The sequence below is a fragment of the Rattus norvegicus genome, chromosome 3 (assembly GCF_036323735.1).
Source record: "Rattus norvegicus strain BN/NHsdMcwi chromosome 3, GRCr8, whole genome shotgun sequence".
Taxonomy (NCBI): Eukaryota; Metazoa; Chordata; class Mammalia; order Rodentia; family Muridae; genus Rattus; species Rattus norvegicus.
This window is the reverse complement of record NC_086021.1, coordinates 155,053,599-155,072,398: the sequence shown is the minus strand read 5'-3', so window position 1 is coordinate 155,072,398 and position 18,800 is coordinate 155,053,599.

Sequence of the window (18,800 nt, the reverse complement as noted above, 5' to 3'; positions counted from 1 at the left end):
CAGTCAGCGGTCCTTGTTGGCCCTGGAGTTCTCGGGCTTCTGTGAGCTCTCTGAATCCTCAACAGGGGGAGGGAAAGTGACTTTGGGTAACTCCAAACAAGGAGAGCAAGCCCCCCTCACTCGCCCAAATCTACGAGTGGCTCCTTCAGTCTGAAAAGCTGTTGAAACCACTACACTTGATAGCTATCACTTAATTTACCTCTGGCTGAGGGGATTGGGGGGTGGGGGACGCGTCGTCTGAGGTTGAGTCTGATGGCTTTCTCTTTGCACCACTTTCTCAATATCTGCGTACCAAGTTGAGGCCTAGTTGATCTCTTTCAAGGCCTGAGCGCCAGGATGAAGGGTGGGAGAGCTAACATTAGGGTTTCTGGGGGTTTGCCTGTCGATAGAAACTAGCTGGGTCCTGGGCACAGAAGCAGATTTTGCTGGTCCTTCCTCCAGGGGTCAGGAAGTAGAGGTACTGGTTATCCTAGGCAAGCCAGCCTTCCCATTACTGATGCCCCATCTTTTCCACCCCTCTGGCCTGGCAGTGGGTCCTGTGGAGCTGTACAGTTCTTGGTTTCTTGGTCATGGCTCTGGGTGAATGTTTAGAAAGTAGAAGCTGGGAGTCCAGTGTAACTCCCGCCACCAGGGCCCAGGTAGGAGGACAGGCAAAGGCACACAGTCCACAGAGATTGCAATCTTTCCCTCCTCCACTGAGATCTGACTTGTGGCTTGAAGCTGGAGCACACAGGTCGGTCCTGCGGGCTAGCATCTCAGGGGGCACAGGCCTTTCTATTCCGTCTCACCGTTGCTTAGTGAGTCAGAGCCCAGCAATCTCTAAGATGCCAGGAGGTTGGAAGCCAGTCTATTTGTATCTAATGTCTGTGTCCTCCAGAGGTCCAGCATTGAGGATAGAAGGTAAGGAGGCAGCTGGCCGGGCAAAGGGAGCCATTCCAGTTGATTTTCTCTCCCATCCAGTTAGTGATCAGATTTAATTCAATATCTAAAGCAAACATGATTATCCTTGTGACCAAATTGGGACAACACACCCAGGACCGTGATTAACCTTTGCACACACACCCCATCACTGAGGGCACTGAGTCTTTCTAATGCCCCCCTACAGGTCCTTTCCCATCAACTCTGGGAAGGGGACAGTTTTCCCTAAATACTGAAAAGTCTCCCTTTGTTCTGCCCACAAGCTTGGAAACTGTGGGTTTTTGTTTTGCTGTTTGTAAAAGCCAGAGAATTCACTGCCTATGTTTGCTGTGCAATACAAAAGGCAGATGCCCAACCTGCCCTGGAACCAACCACTCTCTATCCTATGTGCAACTTCTCCTAAGCCCCAGGCCTCTGTGGCTGTCGGGAGGTCTGTTAGGCAGCCCAGGAAGGATGAGTGTCCGGTGTTCAGGGTTCAGGCTTCCTGCCACAAACAATCACAAGAGATCTCAGACCTTTACCGGAGTGTTAAGGCCCAAACTCTTGCAGGTTTCCACTGCCTGGCAGGTTGAGGCCTGTGCACAGGACCGCACTCTCAGTATGTCTGCTCAGGAGTCCTTGGAGGTGGGCTGTGCGCCTGCCCTTCTCTGTCCTCGGGTCCCCAAGGAGTCAATAAAAGCGCCCGTGGAGCCCTGTGTGGCCCTAACCCTAGCGCCCTGGGAGCGCACCCCGCGCAGGGTCCGCTTAGGCAGTCTATCTTCGCCCAATCTACAGAGGGCCGCACAAAACCGCACAATGGGAAAGCTGGGAGCTGGAGATGTTAGAGGCGTGCATATTAAAAAGGGACAGAGAAAAGATCGCAGGGGACAGAGAGGGGAAGAGAGAGAAGCCCCCCCCAGCCCCCCACCCGCACCATTCAGCGCGCTTATCACGGGCAGTGAATCCCGGAGTCAGGCAGAAGTCTCCTTGGGGTTTTGTTGAGCCTGTCACTGGGTCCCTTTGTGATCCGCGGACTCCATGCTGGATTCCATATGGCCAGCTGGGCCGAGGGAGCGCGAGGAGGGACCCGCACAAAACCCAAATTGTGTCCGGCTTTCAAACCCTGTATTGTTGTCTGTGAAAGGAAGACGCATTAAAAATTCGTGCTATATCTATTGGGGAGGAGGATGGAGGAGGGGGAAAAAAGCCACCCTGTCTTTGATGGTTTCAGAGGGCGCTTGCCCCGCCTAGGCCCCATGACACAGAGTCAGTCTCTCTCTCTCTCTCTCTCTCTCTCTCTCTCTCTCTCTCTCTCTCTCTCTCCACACACACACACACACACACACACACACACACACACACACACACGGTTTAGGTTCCTGGGCTAGGTTCTGCTGCCAGGGTGTCCGGTGCTGAAGCCACTGGACAGGCCCCGGGGTGCTCAGGAGCTGGTTGATACCCTGGTTCTTCTAGGGCTTATGGGCTTCGGGATATATGTAAACCATATATGCTCATGCACCCATGAACCGATAGTCAAAGGGACCGTCTATATACTTCTGGAAAGGCCCAAGAGGATAAGAAACCAGCGGGCTGCTCAGCCTAGCTAGACTGTAGCCACAGCCAGTCTCAGGCACCTTGCACCAGGCAGAGAATCACTTGATTACCAAAGCTAGCTGGGGGCGAGGGGGGGCAATCCTTACTTGAACTACAGCTGGCATCTTAGTGCCAGGGAAAACCAGTTCAGAAACTTATCCCACAGCCCTCACCCTTCACCTGAAGAGACTTCTTCCATAATTCTCAATGTCTCCTTCAGAGAGTAATGCTTAGAATGCACCCGGTGTGGCCCTCCCTAAGCAGTCTGAGTGCAACCTCTCCAAACACCACCCATGCAAGCAACACGTTTTCTAACCAAAAAGTGTTCAGACTGCCTTGTGGAAATGAAATAGAAGCTAGATCTGGTTCTCTACAGAAAGCGGGACCACTGTGAGCGAGCGCCGCCAAACTGGTGAAAATGTCCAGTTACCTCCAATTCTGTCCCCTTTGGTGTTTTGAAATGCCATCATGTAGATGACTCCATAGAGTGAACACTCCCTTCCAATAGTCCCCATGCCGGCCAGGGAAATAACTTATTTTCCTTACCTATTGACTGTTGGGCTTAGTTGAGACCTGGCATGGATTTCTCCAGCCCTTTCAAGAGCCTGGTCATTGAAAAGCTAATCCAATATTTGCCAAGAGTAAGGACATTTCTCAAACGTATTTATTAGGGCTCATCGTTGAGTGATCACTTGGACGGAAGGCAAGGGTGTTCCCGGAAGGAACCTTAAGGTGTCCTAGACCCCCTCCAGGGAGGGCTGGTTCCTCTCCACTTTGAACTTAGAGCTGGGTGCAAACTTGAGGGCTGCTGGCGTCCCTTTCCCAGTCTTAAGTGGCATTGGATTAGACGTTGTGTTGGGTGGTATTTCAGGAAATATGTACTTGTGGCTTCCCGAGAGGCCAGGCACAGTGACACTCTAAACCTCGTCGATATATCATCTTTTATCCAGGATCTGCAAATAAACCCTGATCTCCTCGGAGCATTATAGCTGCTATCTCGCTGAGGAAGCGATCTGAGTTTTATTGCTTTCACCATCACCCCAACACACACACACACACACACACACACACACACACACACACACACACACACACGGAGCACGGACTCTGGATTTTAAAAGCCTCTATTTTTTCCCTCCCAGGACATCATTATTAAAAGAGGCGAATAGGTCTCAGCGCCGCCATCAGAGCAAATGCGGAAAAGCGGTCTTGCAAGTGAACGTTTCCTCTGCTTAGCGAACCACGTGGGGTGGGGAAAACTAGAATTTTTTGTGTGAGGCCGCTAGGAGGCGCCCGAGCGCTTTTCTCTTTAAGCGACCCACCGAATCCCTCTGTCCCTGGAACGCACCCGGATGCAGTGATATTCCCATAGGCCTCCGTCTGCCAGCTACTACGGGAAGTCAGGCTCGAAACTAGGGTTAGTGTCCGACCATGGGAGCAGGTGTTCTATCTACTGCATATCCGGGTGGTCTGGCGTCCTCACCATTGAGGGAACAGCACCATTGAGCACCCTGCTTTTCCTAGGTTATTGTCCTCCTGTCCCTCCATTTCCGCGCTCTTTGCAGTCCCCACCCTCACAGACCTCAGCAAAGTGGTCCCTTGAGCCAGGAGTGTGCTGAGCCTTAGGAATTCCCATTTATACCACCCAGGCGCCATCCCCACGATCCTGAACTGTCTCGGGCCATTTTAGATGACTGCGGGGAAGGCGGCTCATTAAGAGTGTAATGGATGGTGTCCAAGTTTTTGGAGAGTCCAGAGAAATTCTGACTTCGGTCCAACCTTACCCCTTTCGCGGGAGGTATTAGAACGAAGAAACCATCTTTTGGCCAGCGTATAATTTGCCCTCCAGCTGCTCCTGTTCATCTTTCAAATCCAGTTAAGTTGTGGCGCATCTTACAGTCCAGAAAGGCTTTTAGAGACGCTCCTCGGTCAAAGCCTGGCCTTGCATACTACAGGAGCGGGTTTTACCACCAGGGGGACACGCCTCATGGACGCTTAGGGGGGGTTTTAAACGGGAGGCAGGAACACCCCATCCTCTAAAAGTCCTCCAACTCCGTGCCAGGACCTAAATTTCACAGAGGCAGCGGTGGGAGGGGGAATTCAAAATTAAAGAGGTCTAGGAAGGAGTCTGGATGCCTTCCACCTTCGCCCACACCCGGGTGCCTTTCCAAGAAGTTGGAAGTACAGCAGTAGACTGGGAGCCAAGAAGATTATATTCCTCAGCTTCTCCCCAATCATTGAAAATCACTGCCCCCTCAAACAAACAAAACAAAACAAAACAAGCGAACAAACAAACAAACATGAAATCAACCCACCTTGTAGCTCCAGACACTGATCTCTTATCGAGGCTGCGGTACCCGTAGTGTCCGCAGGGTGGCGCAATTGGATAAGAAAAGACTTTCGGGTCGGCCGACAGACTCAGTCCTGGGAGCACAATTTGGACATCTGTGGATTTGAGGGATGTCTGGGTAGAGTCCCTTTACAGTAGGACTGCAGTGCCAAAGAAAGAATTGCAATTCTTTGGCTTTATGCTTGTCCCCTGGAGTGTGATTTAGAGGCTGATGGCATCCAGCCTTTTTCTTTCATCCGCTTTGTGGATGTCAAACGTCTCTTGTTACTCTCACCACCACAATGAAGACATATATTCCCACCTCTCCAAAATGTTTCCTGTGCCGGGAAAATGTAATTTATTCTAATAAAAAATAACCTGACACTTGTTGGTAATCAACTGGAAGCCAATAGAAGGGATCTCTTCCTCTCCGTTTTTCTTTATCTGTGGTGATTTGGAGCCTTCATAAAGTGCTAAGAGCAAACAGCAGGTCTCTGGTGTCACCACCGTCTACCTCTTGCGAAGCCAACCCCCCAGGTACCTCTCCGACATCACCTCATCTGATGTGAGCACTGGGTTTCAGAGAGGTTATGCTTCCAACACACATGAACCAAGAAAAAAAGCCCTGGGGGCGGGGGACACAACTTCAGAAGCTTTCCACCCCATTTCCAGTGAAGCCTGGGCAAGACTGGGGAGAAAAGCTCCTTCTGTTCTGCAGAATTGTCTTAGAGTCATCAGCCAGACTCTTGCTAGCAGACACACACAGGTCCCAGAGTCCTTTGGATATCATCTGGAACAATTTCTCAAGCCCCATTAATGGGGTGTGGGTAGCACAATCTGGACCAGTAAAGGCGGATGGACGTCAGTCCCCAAAACACGGACACCAAACTTTAACGGAGGAGGGGCTAAGGGCTCTCTCCAAGGGTCACACCCTGAGCTGTCTTGGTCCCATGACCTTCCATCTTGCTGTCTTTGACACTAACAACCTCCTCATCTTCATTCCCAGAGTAACAGAAGTATCATAAACAGACTTTTCAACACCAGCAAGGTCTCCCCCCCTCTCCTCCTCTCTCTCTCTTGCTCCTCCTCCTCCTCCTCCTTCTTCTCTCTCTCTTCCTCCTCCTCCTCCTCTTCCTCCTCCTCTCTCTCTCTTCCTCCTCCTCCTCCTCCTTCTTCTTCTCTCTCTCTCCTCCTCCTCCTCCCTCTCTCTCTTCCTCCTCCTCCTTCTTCTTCTCTCTCTCTCTCCTCCTCCTCCTTCTTCTCTTCCTCCTCCTCCTTCTCTCTCTCTCTCTCTCTCTCTCTCTCTCTCTCTCTCTCTAATTAAATGCTTATCTTTTATTTAGTGAGGTAAAGAGAAAAGGTAACATGTTCTTTGGGGTATAATTGTGCTGACCATACATCAGAGGAATGGCCCCATCTGTATATGCCAGAAGCTGGATCATTTCTGTAGAATGGACATCATAGGGGAGCGAGGTTTGTAAGGAAGAGTTTTGTAGAGGTACCCCAGGTACCTAAAACTCTGAGAGGCACAGGGAGAATGTTCTGGATGAGAACAAGTGTCTGCCACATCCCGGGGGGGGGGGATTAGCTTCCCACTACCAGCACCTCTAAGTCTGTGCCTTACAAAAGAGCAAAGGGGGCTATCTATCTCCGGGGCACGGGCCAGTGCCAAAAAGTGCACCAATTCCAGCCAATTGCAGGTACTAGTATTGAATCAAAAGCCCAGCATTCTTGTCCCTTGTAAATGACTGTGAGCCATGTGCCACAGAAGTCCCGAGTGGCATGGACCCCAGCAGCCCTCAGAGGCAGTCTGTTTGTGACGCTGTGTGTATAAACTTATACTCTTCCTTCCATGGTCTGCTTGCTTGTCTCTTTTACCTTCACTGTGGGCTTGATGCTGGCCTCTCAGGGGCCATTAGCTAGCTGTAACTCATTGTAGCCTATTGCCATATTCTCCTGCGGAGTGGGCATCCACCACATGTGTTAGAGGCTGGAAAGTGAGGGAATGGTAATCCCAGGCAAATGTGATGAGGGGAATAGAGACAAGCTGCTGGTTGGTCTCTCTAGTGTCCTGCACTCAGCCAGTCTTGTGCAGATGTAAAATCAGGGTCTTGTTCCCTCGAGACCAGTGACCTGTTTGTTCAGTCATCAGCTCCCGGCTTCTCCAATGCCCTCAGCTCCTATACCTTTCTCCCAAGAGAGAGGCTGTGAGTGGGTCTGCAGGCACCCTCTAGTCTGCAGGGCACGCACCACTGGTCATCAGAACACCTGATGTGCAGGTGACATCTCTAAGACTACCCTGGGTGGTCACTTTTGATAGCAACCAGAAAGGCAACTTCGCTCCTCAGAAGAGCTGTGCACTCCACATTAGTAAGGTCTTGAAGAATTAACCTATGGAATCTTAACAATGTGAGTGACTATAAAAAAAAAGAGAGAGGGGGGACTATAAAAAGACATAGAAAGGGTGTGTATAATCTTTTAAGTATTTATTTTGTCTCATCTGTGTTAGTGTTTTGCCTGTGCGTGTGTGTTTGTGCACTGTGTGCATGCCCAGTGCTCACAGAAGTCAGAAGAGTTCTTCAAGTATCCCTGGAACTGGAGTTGAGGATGCTTGTGACCTACCACGTGGGCCCTGGGAACTGAATCTGGGTCCTCTGCAAGAGCGACAAGCGCTCCTAACCACTGAAAATATCTCCAGGCCCTGGAAAGAGAGACCTTGATGAGGTAAGTTGGCTAAGACTGGTCATCTGTTGGGCATGAGGTCGCATGGGCAGGAGGGAGCCCAGGAGAGGAGACACTATCTACCAGCTTGGGAAAGTCCCTGGGACTTTGATCCCAGGCTTGCAGCCTCCACAGAGCGAGAAATCATTTTCTTCACAAAAGCACCTGGTCTTCATGCTCCAGCCCTCATGAACCCTACACGGGAGCTCCTGCAGATCTGCCCTGCCCATGGATCTGCCTTATCTACCTCAGACTTCCTTGTGTTGTTTTTGTTTTTAAAATAATTTTGCACTTATCTTCGATGATTTTATAACCTATATGATACATATGGTCTTATTTACACACACCTCTTTTCCTCCCACCCCCTTTCCCTGCCTTCAGAAACCTCCTCAACACATCTCTCATTTACTTTCACAGTTTTAAAAAAAAGGATTCATTAGGGTGAGTTTCATTAGGGTGGCTTGCATGTTCGTGGGTGTGGGATTATTTACTGGGTCACGGGCAACTTAGTACCTTAGATTTTTTTTTCTTTACCTGCACACTGTTTGTTGGAAAGGGAGAGGCGGTAGCCTGGTGGAGGAAACATGGACTGAGACCCACAGAGCAAGGTTGTCTGTCTGAATCTTCTGACTGCCTCCAAATCCTCACTTCCTCCATACCTGCTGCCCTACTTAGCCCCTGGCCTCGTCCATATCTTATTTTCTACATAATCTTTGACACTTCCTCCATATTCTCTCACCTCTGCCCTATTGACTTGCCTCCTCCATGACCTCTCTCCCCGTCTATATCCTCCCTCCTTTGTACCCAAGGAACACATGCTCTTACTGCTGCAGGGCTAGCCTGCTGCTTCTGGGCATCCAGAAGAAGCAGGTTATCTCTTCTCTCCAGAACTCCCAAAGCACCAGGAAAGCCTACCGATTTGGGGGCTCAGTCAAGCAGTTCTGCTCAAATGTACAGCTCCAAAATACCACACGGAGGAAGTCCATTGAGAGAGCTCTTGCCAGCAACCTTGAGAAGCTTGCCAAGATGGAGGTGGGCCACTTCAGCTGCCCAGGTGGCTCTGCAGGGCACCAGGGCTTCGCCTGCAGAAACCCTGTTTTGGGCTCTGCTAAGTATGGAACCGTTGCCCTCACTGTGAAGAGCATTTCTGAGCAGTGCGGCACCAGTCCGCCTACTCGGTTGAGTTTGCCTGTGAGATTATGGCAAAGTCCAGGCCCAGCCACCAGCTTCCATCCTACTGTAAGAGCTCCCCACACCTTTTCTTTCCCCAGGGCTGGGACGCATCAGTGGACTTCAGGAGCAGATGGGAGCACACAGAAACCTGTCGAACACCCCAGTCCACCTGGGTAGCTTGATTTTGTGCCTTGGGAACAGGTGCCTTAGGCTTTCACACCAGGATTCCCTGTTCCTTCCCCTGACTTCTTGGGAAACGATCGCTTCCCAAGTTCTCTGATGTCCTCTTCTTCCTTCTCACTTCAGCGTTTCTCCACACCATGGACTCTGGAGATAACAAGCTAGCATCCCTTTGAGTCATTCAGCCACCCTGCCCAAAGCCCATCTAGCCCAGGTATTCTCAGAATCCCAGTGCTAGCTCCTAACAGTATGTGCCTTGGGTATTCCATGAAGCAGCTGCTGTGAGCCAAGGGTTGCAACTGGAGAGGCGGAGGAAGAGGCTTCCATGAGTCCCTAAGTCTATCATCAGGTATCTGGTGTACTCCAGAGTCAGGTGTTCTCCTCAAAACCTCATGCTTTTGAGACAGGAAAGAATGAAACTGTGCCCATGGAAGGAGATTAAATTCCAACTGGAAAAGCCTGGAGGCACAGGTGTGTCCCTGATGGCTGGGGGCGGGGAGTAGGCTGTGCTATCACCCCATCTGTGACATCCTCCTCCTATTTCTCTGGCTCTCTCTTTTGCCTTCTGTTCTAACTTATGTCTAAGTGTTAGACCTACCCACACCTTACCTCATCCAATTAGTGGCCACACGGGTGGGTCTTCTTTCTCTGTTTGAGTCGTGGTCTCACTACCCAGCTTAGCCTTTGTGTTGGTTTGGATGTGTTTGGCTCATGGGAAGTGTGCCTTGTTGGAGAAGTATGTCACTGTGGGGGCGGGCTTTGAGGTCTCCTCCTACACTCAGGCTCTGCCCAGTGTGGAGAAGAGCCTCCTTTGGGCTACTAGTTTACACATAGGTGAGTCTGTATCCATTCTTGCCTCTCCGGGCCCCAAATCACAGTTTCTCAAACTTGAGAGTATCAATAATCACTTGGCATTCTTACAGGGAAGATTCCATGTTTATAGCTCTCAAATCCTGTGTTTATTCTGATCCTGCAGAGTGCTGGTGCTGCTGGCGCGTAGGTAGAGCTGGACTCTAGGTCAAGGGCCTAGACTCAACTCTGGGGTTCTTGTCAGGGCAGCCTCTTGTGAAGCTATCAGTATGACGTCTGCTCAGATGCTTAACTACAACCCTCCCTCCAGTTGGGAAGTAAGCTGAGAACCATATGAGTGAAAAGTAATCTCAAACCTGCCAACTTGAAGTAAATCTAGGGGTTGTAGCATCGTTTATAATGACTTTCTTTGATTTTTCAGATGAGAGACTGAAGCCTTGAGAGGGAAACCATCTGTGCCCAGGAGAGGGGAGTCTGATAGCTGGGCTTCTTTGCTCTCCTCTCAATGACGTTCTCACAGGGATATCTGCCAGGCACACCACATGAGTTACCTTGGCGTCCCCAACACTAAGAACAGGTCACTGTCATGAATACTTAAGAGAGCACAAAGCACCAGAAGCTCATTCTGACAACAGAAGATGCCACCATCCATGTGTAACTTTGGACAAGTTAGTTAGTTACACTCTGAAACTAGGGCCCCTCTGGTTCACAAACAAAACCTAAGGCTCTGTGATATGGTGGCATGTACCTGTTATCCCAGCACTCGGGAGACCAAGGCAGGAGAATTGTGAGTGCAAGGCTGTCTAACTTAGGGTTTTATTGCTGTGAAGAGACATCCTGACCAAGGCAACATTAACACAAGGGAAGACATTTAATTGGGGGCTGTCTTATAGTTCGGAGGTTCAGTCCATTATCATCATGGCAGGAAGCATGGCGGTATGCAGGGAGACATGGTGCTGGAACAGGAACTAAGAGTTCTACATCCAAAGGCAGCCAGGAGCCTCTGTCTTCCTCAGGCATCCGGAAGGAGGCTCTTCTCCACACTGGGCAGAGCCTGAGTGTAGGAGGAGACCTCAAAACCCACCCCTACAGTGACATACTTCTCCAATAAGGCACACTTTCCATGAGCCAAGCACATTCAAACCACACAAAGGCTAAGCTGGGTAGTGAGACACCCCCACCCGACTCAAACAGAGAAGGAGAGATCCACCCTTTGTGGCCATTAATTGGATGAGATGAATGTGCGCTAGGTCTAACACTTAGACATAAGTTAGAGCAGAAGGCAAGAGACAGCCAGAGAAATAGGCCCAGACCAGACTCTCTCCTGCTTCCTACCCCTTCTGCCAACTCAGGAATGATTTAGAAAAGAAACTTCACTGGGTATGTCCTAGGATCTCCTTAGAAGGCATGATTTTGGAAGGCAAGGATGCCTTCTACGTTCGAGGAGCTATAATATCAGAAGTCCCTTAGGCTGCATGCAGCATGGTGAAACAGTAGAACAGTGTTTGCCTGAGGTAGTGCATTAGTTTAATGGGCATACGGGCCAGGATTAGGGGCAAAGATGGACTACAGCATTTGCTCTTAGATTAACCCTTCCCTACTCCCCGTTCATTCCCTTCTGTGGGCAGAATGACATTTCATAAAATCAGGCATGATATCAGCAACAGGAGAAAATAATTTAACAAGACAAATTGAAACGCCACTCGATGCAGACATGCTTTTAAAGTTTCCCACCCTGATCTCATGCAATTAGACAAAGCAATTATGAACGCCATCATCAAGCGCCCTTCCTAGCCCTGCTGATACAATGAAAAGCTCTAATGGAGACTTGGTCCCTCAGGCTGGAGAGGCAGCCTGTGTGGGGGTGTTGGGGAGTGGATGTTGAAACAATTACCACCGCTGGGTTAATTAATCAAACGGGCAAACATGATAAAAAAAATCCACCTTGCAGCAAAAGCCCAGCAAGTTCAAATGCAGGGGATGCGAACTGCGGAAGGTGATTTGCACCCCTCTGCACCTCTCTTTTAATGATGGCAAAGTTGGAGGCTTCTGCTCTGACCTATGAGGAGGGAAAGCAGTGAAGGCAGAGCTGCCCAATGGTTTCCTGGTGATTGGAGCAGGGGCTGTAGTGTTGCTTCCATGGGAAAGAGCACTTGCTGTGCGACTGTGAGGACCTGAGTTCTAATCTCCAGCACCCATCTAAATAGTTGACCTTGAGCCATTTGTTAACAAAAAGAAAGCATCTGTTTGCAACAGCTTCAAAAAATTACTTAAAGGAAATCTAACCAGGGAAGTGAAAGATTCCGCAATGAGTTTTAAGACATTGAAAACAGAAATGTAAGAAGACACAGGAGATGGAAAGATCTCTCATGTCCCCAGTCAGAACTGATCTTGTGAAAGTGGCTATACTACCAAAAGAATCTACAGGTCAACTCCATCTCCATTAAGTTCCTGTGATGTTCTTCACAGAACTAGAGGAAAGCACCCCTAACTTACTTATGAAAGCCCAAAAGACCACGGATATTCTGGCAAGGCAGTCCTAAGCAGGAGAGCACTGACCTTGAACTTCTGCAGAACCACAGTGGCCTACCGCATGTATGAGCACAAAAGAAGACATTGGGACCAACAGAACATAAGGCCCAGAAGTAACACTATACAGTGATGGCCACCTAACTTTTGACAAAGGTATCAAAACCACACACTAGACAACTTAGCCAACAGTGCTGACCAACCTGAATACCTACCTGCATAGTGAAATTAGACCCATATCTCCATCCTCCATAAAAATATATACAAAGTGGATCAGATAGCTTAATGCAAAATGTTGAACATTCCAAGGGAAAAGAGAGAGTATACCTCACAGTGAAAGTTCAGGTCAGAACTTTCTGAATAGGATTAAGTAGCAAAGGAAATAGGCCCCAAGAACTGACAAACTGACCTGATTGTAATTTCAAAAGCCTCTGCAAAGCAAAAACAGAATGAAAACTACTGATAGAGTGAAGCGACAACCTTCAAAACAGAAGAAAGTCTCTGCCAACTGGACTTCAGGCAGGGAATTAATGTACAGTGTATAGAAAGAACTACCAACATCAAACACCCAGAAAGCTGCCTGTCAATAAGTGAAGTGAACAGACAGCTCTCAGCCTGGGTAGATGCTCCAAGCCGTGGCATCACTGTTGCAGTTGAAAGGGGAGGGTGGTCCTCACCACATGCCCCACTAACACTGTGCTGCCCCCATGTGCTAAACTTTTTTAAAAAAGAAAGGCCCACCAACATTTCATGAAGAGCCACTAGAATTTACAAGAAAGGAAGAATTGGGACTGGACTCTTCCTTGAGAGAAGGCAAATGTTTTTGAGAGAGGGAGCTTGGTGTGGTGACATACACCTTTAATTCCAACATTTGGGACACAGAAGCAGGCAGATCTCTGAGTTTGAGGCAGTCTGGTCTGCAGAGCAGATTTCAGAACACAGAGTTACACAAACAAAACAAAACAAAACAAAACAAAAACTAAAAAAGGAGAGGACTAGAGAGCCAATATGGGGGACCGAATGACTTATCATGTCCTTTAAAGCACATAAAATTCTCATCTAGATTTCTACTCCTGTTTCTTTCATATTTCTCATTTCCCCAAGAAATCTCTGAGATGTCAGGAAGAATGGTGTCATTTAGTTAATTTAGATGTAAGAATCTGTGATATCAACCCTCCGAGGTCTTGGCATTTCAGAGAGAAAATGAAGAGTTTAATTTTGATGGATTCTATTCAAGGTTGTAATATGTTAGACCATAACATCACACAACAGAGCAAGCTCTGTGTCTCTGGACACTACTGTTTTAGGGGCTTTATTACACCACTCACCATGTTGATTTGGGTCGTATATTATCTGTAAAACACTCAGCCTATCAACAAAACATCAACTAAATGCCTGCCCAAGTGTGGCTTTGCCCTCATGGTAACGTCAGAATTAGACTTCTAATGGTAAGTTTAGGGGTACAAGATCAAGTATTCGCAAGAGAAGATGGTGCTTTGTGAGTGGGCAGTGTGGGAAGATGGTGCTTTGTGAGTGGGCAGTGTGGGAAGATGGTGCTTTGTGAGTGGGCATTCTGCCTTGCAGGCCACAATGCACTGCTTCTGTCACACTCTATCAAAGAAGCCAGAGTTTGTCCTGACTCAAGGGTACATGACAGGCCCACATTTCACAGTCTGAATATGTCCCCCAAATTTTGTATCTTGGAATAAAACATGCCACATGACAGTATTAAGGTGTGGCATTTTAGGAGTTGACTAAGCCACGAGGCCTCTGTGATTGGTCCTCACAAGAGGGCTTTATAAAGTTTTATACTCTTCCACATCATGGGGACATGGTTACTGTTAACGTCTGGAGGACACAGCAACAAAACTCCATCTTACAAGCATAGACAAGTGCAGATACTAACTTTAGAATGTCTTCACTTTGGACTTCCCAGCTAGAACGGAGAGAAACTAATTGATTCTTCGTAAAAATGACTCAGTCATGGGCTTGGTTACAGAATCCAAACTGAAGGATATATAAGTGATTTCTGGTCACTTATAAAGCAGCCATAATGGGTTGCTTTCCAGAAACTGAAGCCTACTTCTGCCACATGTTTATTTCCCATGACAATTTTCCAGATAGCCATGTAGATGATGCTCTGGATATATTCAAATTGTTCTTAAACCTAGGGTACTTAGGACCCACTGGAGAGCTTGTAACACACACACACACACACACACACACACCACCCCACCCCTCTGCCCACACATCTCTCTCCTGACCTAGTGACTGCCAGTCCTCTACCCCCAGCTCAGTCTGTTTGTTATTAGTTTCCTTTACTGTGTGTGTGTGTGTGTGTGTGCACAATAAATGTGTGTGCATATACTTGTAAATGTATGTACATAATAAATATGTGTATGCATGCTTCTGTCATGTACATGGAGGGCTGAGGTTGACAGAGGGAGTCTTGAACATCTCTCCACCTTATTGAGGCAGGGCCTCCCAGTTGAACCCAAACCTCGCCAATACAGCTAGACTAGCTCACAAGCTTGCTCTGGTGATCCACTGCCTGTCTTCTAAGCCTTGTAAGCAGGCTGCCATACTCACCAGCATTCTTGTGGGTGCCTGGAATCCAAACTCTAGCCCTTCAGTGGTACACACACACACACACACACACACACACACACACACACACACATATGCAAAACACTCATATACATAAAATACATAATACAAAAATACATAAAAGTATTTTTAAAAAGAAAATTTCTCACAGAAATTTCTACAGATCAGTCCGATGGAAGCACTTTCTCAGTTGAGGCTCGTTCTTCCTGGATGACTCTAGCTTGTGTCAAGTTTACAAAAATCTAGCCATCACAGCAGGCAGTGTCTCTCAGAGTCAGATTCCTTGCATAGAGGTCCCAAGAGGTCTTTCATAGAACTGTGAAAGTGAAGTCTTTAAAAAAAAAAAGATTTATTTACTTATTTATTATATATACAGTGTTCTGCCTGCATGTGTGCCAGCGGGTCAGAAGAGGGCACCGGATCTCATGGATGGTTGTGAATCACCATGTGGTTGCTGAGAATTGAACTCAGGACTTCCGGAAGAGCAGTCAGTATTCTTAACCTCTGACCCATCTCTCCAGCCACCAAAAGTGGCGTTTGAGTTACAACAAGAGACCAGGATGTTGGAGATGATGGAACCATGGGGTTTCTGCAGAAGAAAGCTCCAGTCACAGAGTGGAGCCAGACGAAGAGAAAGTAATATCCACTACAGGTAGCACCAGTGGAAAGATGGACATCCCATGGCCATTGGAGCCTACAGGATCCCATCAAGTCACCTAGACAGAGACATTCTATGGAACTTTGTAGTTGCCCTTTATGGGTTCAGTCTTGCTCAAATCTGGTCTTTCCTTGCAATGTCCTTGGTTTCACTATTGGAAAGGAGTGCTCCATCTGGACCATTTCACACTGGAAGCATATAACTTGTTTTTTTTTGTTTAAAATGGGTTAGATTCACAGTTGAGAGTTTTGAGTCTCAGAAGATACTCTATAACTTAAAACACTTAAAATTTTAAAGCTTTGCATTATTTTGTGTGTATGAGTGTGTGCCTGTATGCATGCATATGTATCGTGCATGTGCCTGGTGCCTGTGGAGGTCAGAAGAGGGTGTTGGATCCTGGAGTTACAGATGATTGTGAGGCACTATGTGGCTGTTAGGAATTGAACCTGGGTCCTACACAAGAACAAAAAGTGCTCTTAACTCTTAACTCCAGATCGTTTTACATTTTTGAACCAGTACTTACATTTCTGAACAATTTGGAGCTGTTAACATTCTGAGGACTTTCAGAGATGGACTAAGTGTATTTTTCATTATGAAATGAAAATAAGGCTTTGGGACCAGGAGTGTAATGTTATCATATAAAATGATATAATTGGTGCCAAGTTGACAAGGGGTAGGCTTCTAATGGTTATTCTTAATTGTCAACTAGAGAGAACGTAGAATCACCTAGGAGACAAGGATTTGAACGTGTCTCTGGGGACATCGCTAGAGAGGTTTGATGAGAAAACAAGTGGGGTACCAGTACTCATCTCCCTTCCTAGGCACAGTGCTACTAGCCACCTCACTACCGGCATGACTTCTGCACAATAATCAACTGTACCTCAAGCCACGAGCCCGAATACACTCTTCCCTCCTTAAATGGTTCCTGTTGCAACTTCATCACAACAACACAAAAGTAATCCAGCACTAGAGATGCTGCCCCTAAGATTATTAAGGCTGACGTTAGTCTTTCACGTCCTGGAACTTGGGACTCTGAAAACATAGAAATGAGGATCCATCATTGGTAGAGAGTGAGATGTAAGGATCGTTAGAATTAATGCCAGATAACTACATGTGGAAGGTTAATGGTCTGGTGTCCTGGAAGGCGCTTAACCTCATTCGTATCTTCAACTTCTCTCCTTCACAAAGGTTTTTCTCTCAGTGCACCTGGGCAGGTGGCTCAGTGGTAGAGAGGTTACCTAGCATGCAGAAGTTTGCTTGAGTTTCATCCCAAATACTTGGTAAGGATTTAAGTTAGTTGTGTTGCTTTGGAGAAGAAATTAATTATTCTGGGCCCCGTCTTTAGAAAAAAGCAGACTTGTCATATATGGAGAAACAAAAATGAGGTAGAGAGGATTAATGAAACTCCATGCAAGCAACGTCAAATGATCACCAGAGAGAGTTTTGTATAACGTACAAATCTCCAAGGAGTGTGAAGGAAAACAATGAGAGGAAAGAATGTTTTATAAGGGTCTTGGACACATTTGTCAATATTTCTGAAGAGAATGACTCCTGAAGGGACCGGAAGACACAGAGCAAACAACTGACTCTCATTCTGAAGCTCTCTGGGTTCCTTAAGATTCACACCAACTTGGGTATGGAGGAAAGAGGTTCATTGTGGATAACAAAAAATGCACCTCTCACCCCTGCCACTCTGCAAATTCCAAAGTTTTAAACTAAACTCTATGCCAGGAACTACATACAAGTACAAAATACTTATTTGTTATATCTCAAATCTACTATGAATATCATCACTTTGTGAATAGTCTAGCTTATGTGCTTTGTTAGACAGTGCATAATTCAGGTGGTATATATGTGAGTGGAGCTGCTACATTTCTAAAATTCCAGAGGAATTTGTGAGTGATTAAAATGTCACATATGCAATAGAATATATTTTAAATTTTAGCTTGAGCAGGGGGAATTGCTGTGTATTCCAGGCTACTGTGACCTACAGCGTGAGATCCTATCTCAGAAAAAAAAGGTTGCTTTAAAAATATAAAGTTCCTAAAACATTAGCCATTGTGCCAAATATGGTTTATGACATTCACATCATTTTTCTCAAAAAAAGCAAACAGATTTCTAAATTAAAGCCTGAAGTTTCTTCTGGGTTGCCTGTCTACTTTATGTGCAAATTTTACTTTCACTAACTTTGGGAGTTTGGGAGCAGTCTATGTTTTATGGACAAGAATGTGACCTGTCTTAGTGAGCATTGCATGTGAGCTTGAGAGGAATGTGCATATTCGGTTGAGGTTGGAGTGACCAGTTATGTCCATTAGACCCAGCTGGTTGACATGTTTAGTTCAGCTATATCCTATTGGTTTTCTGTCCATTAAAGCCGTCCAGTTCTGAGATAACTCCTGAAGTACCCAGCTATGCTGGTGTGCTCCTCTGTTTCTGCAAACTTACTAGCTGTTGTTCCACGGCATTTGACAACCTTGTGAGGCACATGTATGCTAAGGATTCCTATGTCTGCTTACGGAATTGACCTCTATGTAATTTCATAATGTTCTTCTTCTTCTTCAAAGGTTTATTCTTACTTTATGTGTTTGTTTTCATGTAGAACTGTACCACATGGCATGCCTGGTGCCCATGGAGACCAGAAAGGTGTAAGGTACTGGAAACTGGAGTTTCAGACAGTTGTGAGATACCATGTAGATACTGGGAACCAAACCCATCCTTGAGAGGGTCAGCCAGTGCTCTTAATCACTGAGCCACCTCCCCAGTCCAAATCCTAGATAATATTCATTCATTTATTTTTATACTCCAGATTTTATTCCCCTCCTGGTCCACCCACCGCCAAGGGTTCCACATCTCATACCTCCTCCCCACTCCCCTGCACTCCCCCCACACCCCTGTCTCCACAAGGAAGTGCCCACCCCACCAGACCTCTAAACTTCCTGGGGCCTCCAGTCTCTTGAGAGTTAGGTACATCTTCTGTGAACCCGGACCAGTTCAGAGGGTCTGCTGCCTGACTGGTGATCCAGTGTCTAAGAGATCTCAGGGGTCCAGGCTTATTGAGACTGCTGGTCCTTCTACAGGGTTGCCCTCCTCCTTAGCTTCCTCCAGCTTTTCTCTAATTCAACCAGAGGGGTCAGCAGCTTCTGTTCATTGGTTGGGTGCACATATCTGCATCTGACTCTTTCAGCTGCTTGTTGGGTCTTTTGGAGAGCAGTCATGGTAGGTCCCTTTTTGTGAACACCCCATAACTTCAGTAATGATGTCAAGTCTTGAGGCCTCCTCTTGAGCTGGATCCCACTTTGGGTC